The sequence below is a fragment of the Cynara cardunculus genome (genome assembly GCF_001531365.2).
Source record: "Cynara cardunculus var. scolymus isolate 2C chromosome LG 10, CcrdV1, whole genome shotgun sequence".
Classification (NCBI taxonomy): domain Eukaryota; kingdom Viridiplantae; phylum Streptophyta; class Magnoliopsida; order Asterales; family Asteraceae; genus Cynara; species Cynara cardunculus.
This window is the reverse complement of record NC_037537.1, coordinates 8,213,784-8,219,225: the sequence shown is the minus strand read 5'-3', so window position 1 is coordinate 8,219,225 and position 5,442 is coordinate 8,213,784.

Here is a 5,442-nt window from a genome sequence, read left to right as displayed (position 1 = left end):
GGTCAAACCTTGTCCGGTTTAGTATCCGGATAAAATACTTAGAACAAAAGACTGATTTCTTTCCAACATAAACAAGATTCATACAAAACCAATAATAATTTTATGCAAAAGAGTTTAGAAATTACTCACCTTATGCAATCAAATGAGATTCAACTTCTTGAAGTCAGGCACTTGCAATCTGGTCAACCTCACTTTAAACTTTTACACACTTCTTCAAAAATGGCAAGCAAAAGAGATATGAGGGTCTCACCCTCATATTTATACTTTCTAAATAAGGTAAGGCGGCTAAACCGCCCTTATATATGTATGCACATATACACTATGCATATATATAAAAATATATACACATCCATTTCAAGCACATATACCATGTATATATTTTTCATACACATAATCACATTATGCACATAATTTTTACATACCAGCATGACTAAACATATCAATTTATCATGTTATCACGTAATCATTTAATCAGATAATCACATATTATTTACCTTGGGTGATAACCAGGATCCAGTTATCACAAATGTGGTATTTGAGGGTGTTACAATAAACCATCACAATCCTTAACCCTTAACCCATTAAACACAATCTACCATCACGTCAAAGTGATGATGTTTTGGTGTATCTTCGAATTGATGGCTCATTCTAAGAGATAAATGGTATCTTAGAGTACCTTTCGTTAAGCTCTCCCGTACATGTATTATGTTTGTCTTCGCCAATAATGCATTCTGGTGTCATTACACATGTCACGAAAAAGTTAAGTTTACGTACTCCTTTTATTTTATTTTAGAAAATGAATTCCTTACAAATATTATATCAGTTAAGCGATGGCAACGATGTGCTAATGTTCCATAATTTCATTCATCAAAGTTTACCGAAAATGTTGACACTCTTTGTGGTTGACGATGGTGGTTATCGTGGAAATCTATCAAGTGTCGTAATCCATCAAAGTTTACCCGACGGTCCAAACATTTTTTTTACCTTGATGGTGTTAGTGGTGGAAATCCAAGCACTCTCTTCCCGAACGGTAGTGGTGCAAACCCATACAGTCCAAGGACTTTTTACCCCGGTTGTGACACTTGTGTAAATCCAAGCACTTTCTTCCCCATTGGTGGTAGTGGTGGAATTCCAAGCACTTTCTTCCCAGTTGTGGTAGTGGTCGAAATCCAAGCACTTTCTTCCCCGGTGGTGGTGGTGCAAATTCATATTTCGAACCAAAAATACTGTTGATTATGACAGTTATTTGGTTCAAGATTTGAACATGTCTCTGAGTCAGTCTCCCAACCCTTACCTGATCCAGTCTCCGGAACAGTCAAAAACTTGTGAGAGGTAGATATGGCTGAAGATGTTTTTGTTGCTGCAGAAATTTTGAATATACCCGAAGATGATAACTTTGATGCTGAAGAAATCCAACCGGTAAGAAATAGTTTTTGGGGTATGCCCCACCAAACACCTTGCCTAGACCCTGTTATCAAAACTAGACAGAGAAACATTTCCTACTAGCCTACATCCCATGTCAAAGTTCTCCAAACCTTTGACTCAAAGGAAGCACTGAAGCTCGCGTTGGGATTAAAATGCGTTTATGGAAACTTTCAGATCAAGGTTAAGAAATCAACCAAACACTGGTACGAGGTAGTGTGTCACTCTGCTTCGGACTGTGATTGATGTTTAATGGTTATCTCCATCTATGGTACCAGTATGTTTTAGGTACGGAAATTGCATGATGAACACATATGTTCAAGGTCCCAAGTCCACCAAAGTCACCGTAATACGAAGAAAAAGGTTTTGTGTCATATATTGGCAGGGAGTTTAAAGCATTGTAGGAGAGTGTATCGTGGAAAAGAAATCATGGAAGATGTGAACCAACGGTTCAATGTTAGCATCTCCTACAACCAAGCATGGCGAGCAAAGATGTATGCCTTGCAGCTGTTGAGGGGGACCCTTGAATCGTCGTTTAACCTACTCTCGTTTTATTGTCACAATTTGAAGATCGTAAACCCGGGGACCGTGATAGATATCGTTGTTGATGGGCTTGGACGATTCGACAAGTTATTTTTCGCACTCGGTTGTTCGGTAATAATTTTTTTGATATTCTTGAATTATTGTCATAATTTTATGTTCTGAAGTTTATATTTGTAACCTCATTCATCTGCAAATTCGCTCGTTTCTAGAACACTTGAGACCGCTCCTTATAATGGACGGTACCCATCTAAAGGGGCCATACGTAGCGATCGGCATGGATGGAAACAATGGGATCGTATCCATTAAAATGGGAGTGGGGAAGACAGAAAGTGGCCCATCATAGACATGATTTTTACATAAGCTGAGGCAATGTATCAGTGAAGTGCCCAATTTAACCTTCGTAACCGATAGGGCTGTCTGTATCGACTTGGGCATACGAACTGTATTCCCCAACGCGCACCACAGACTTTGTTGTCGGCATCTGAGCCAAAACTTGCGCCTAACCTCCAGTAAAGACCAAAGGAAAAGGTGGATGTTTTGGGAGACATGCAAAGTGTTGAACATCTCTCTGTGTGATTTGATGATAATCTCTTTTACCTTATACGAAGTATTTATGTTTCTGTCTTTCAGTTCCAGTCATCATCACTGAGTTTGTTCAGTGATTGCTGAGAACATGTAATGTAAATCCATCAGCGACAGCGATACATCAAGAAGACAAAACTCACACCAAAGAACCTTCAGCGAAAGTCAAAGACTGAAGCTGAATATTAGAGACTGGAGAGTTCGTGATCTGAAGCGGTATTCAGTGATTACAAATTGGGCACGATTGTTTTTGCCAACTAACTATTTCTAAATTAATTCAAATAAGTATAAAATTATTTTTAATTTTTATAATTGTATTGTTACCATTTTAATTATTAATAATTTATATATGTATTTTTTAAATAAATAGTTATAGCTATAAAGATAAAATAATTTAATATCAAAAAGATCATCAAAATAAGTTAATTAATAAATCAACAAATAAAGTATAAAAAATCTAAAAATATTAGAACTCAGTCAAGTTAACTAAATTCCGTACTACGATTACTTGATAACAGTTGCTTGTACTTATTTATTCGGGTCATGTACGGAGTAACTCAAGCGGTAATTATATTTGAAACGAACCCAATTTGGCACAATAGAAGGCATCGGGTGCTCTTCTGCCAAATATATTTTGACATAATGATTATTGTTAACGTACCCAATTGTAAAAGCAACAAATATAAATTGTATTATGTTTTTTCTATAAAAACCAATATTTTTATAACAAAAATATATAGAAAAGAAATTTTGAAAACATAAGCTTAATTTTAATGAACTTAATATTAGTTAAGTGATATGTATTTTACTATGACATGAGTTTTATAACTGTTTGAACTTCTTTGAGTTGAACTCATTTGCACCAAATGAACATCGGATGGATGTTTTTTAAACGGGCTTGTTGATTGTTTCAAGATACAATGTGATATTACATTATTTAACAAGTATAAATAGTCTGACATTGTTCCCATTTTGACTAACCCCTCCATTCCCTAGCTTGATAGTCATTTTCCCCATGTATTGTTACCGCTAGTTGAGCAATGCTATAATGATAACATTGATTGACGCTCTTGTCACTACTAGAAAACCAGGTATCAGCGACGACTATCAGCGAGGGAATATTTCCCTCGCAGATCAACGAGGGATCAGCGTGGGAAGTGACAAAAAACACATTCCCCCGATGATCCCTCGCTGATCTGCGAGGGAAAAATTCTCTCGCTGATCCCTCACTGATCTGCGAGGGAAATATTCCATCGCAGATCCCTCGCTGAGTTCCGAAAAACTAATTCCCTCGCTGATCCCTCGCTAATTTGCGAGGGAACTTTCTTCTACAAAATCCCTCGCTGGTCCCTCGCAAATCAGCGAGGGATCAGCGAGGGAATGGGAATTTTTGTCATTTCCCTCGCTGATTTGCGAGGATCAGCGAGGGATTTTTCTATTTTTCCTATTTTCTCATTTTTATGTGTTGATATCGTATGTATGCATGTCATGTGTTGTTTNACTAATATCGATATATTTTTGTCAAATTTTTATGATATCTTCAAACATATAGTTTATTCAAAAATAAAAACATCATCGTTTTCTCAAAATCACATAAAGCCATATTATAACATCGACTGAGATAAATAATAAAATAAAATATTAAAATCACGATGTATCTCGCTGCATTGCACGAGTACGTTTCTAGTATTTATAAAAAAAATACATAGTATTAGGTTTAGGTGTAATTTTTCAACATCGTATTATATATTTTTATTAAATTACATGTTATTCTTAAATATTATTTGTTTAAAAAAACATATTTACACTTAAAATAACGAGAAATTATAGAAGGGGTTTTATAAAACATTTCAAATAGATGAGGATAATTTATGTATGTTTATTAAAAATGAATTAAAAATACAAAAAAACCTTTTGAAGGGCGTGATCATTGGAGTAAGTATTTGAAGATGAGTTTTTGTTTAATGAAAATCTGATGTATCAAATAGATTAAGGGGTCGTTTATCAAACGTTTACCCATATAAGCATTTATCAAGTCACATTACTTTACTTGTGTAAGTATTAAAGGACCAAGAATCTTACTCAGTAAGAGCGACACAAGGACAAAGAGTTTTACCCGGTAAGTGAGATCGACGTCTTTTACTACGGTAAGTGCTTACCGGGTAAATTGTTGTATATGATGACGTTTCGGTGGACTAAAATTTTACTCGGTAAGTAAATGATAGTGTTAAATTTTACCCATAAGCGCTTACCGGATAAGTATTTGGTAAACAACTTCTAAGTCTTTTAAAGACTTGACTATCATGGATAATAGTGGTAAAGGTATCTGAATCGCTAAGAGGTGAATTTTGTTTGGCAAAACAAAAGTATGTCTCTTAATGGTTCTAAAACTATCTGAATGATTTTGTATCTTGGGTCTCCCTTAACCATTTAGCACCCCAAATAATTTTCAAACAATTATATTTGATTTTACACTATATTATAAGAGCTTCTTAATCATTCTGAACACTTAATCATCCTACACCAAATCATTCATCAACTACCAAACAACCCCTTATATTTATAGTAATAATAAGATAAATGTATGAGTCTAGTTGATACCCCTTGAGCCTGGGATGTCTAGGCTTTCTTCAGAGTTGTCGTCCCTTAAAGGATGAGGATATATGTACCCTTTCTTATTGGTAAAGTGCACCTCTCATATCCTTTAGGTCAAAGTCAACTAATAGTTTTTTTTTTCTCATTAATATTTTTTCAAAAATTTATGTCTTAGAAATTTATGTTTTATAACTTTTTTCAACATTGTTTTTTAATTTTATTTTTCTAAATTTATGTTTTATAGCAAATTTTTGCCAACTAACTATTTCTAAATTAATTCAAATAAGTATAAAATTATTT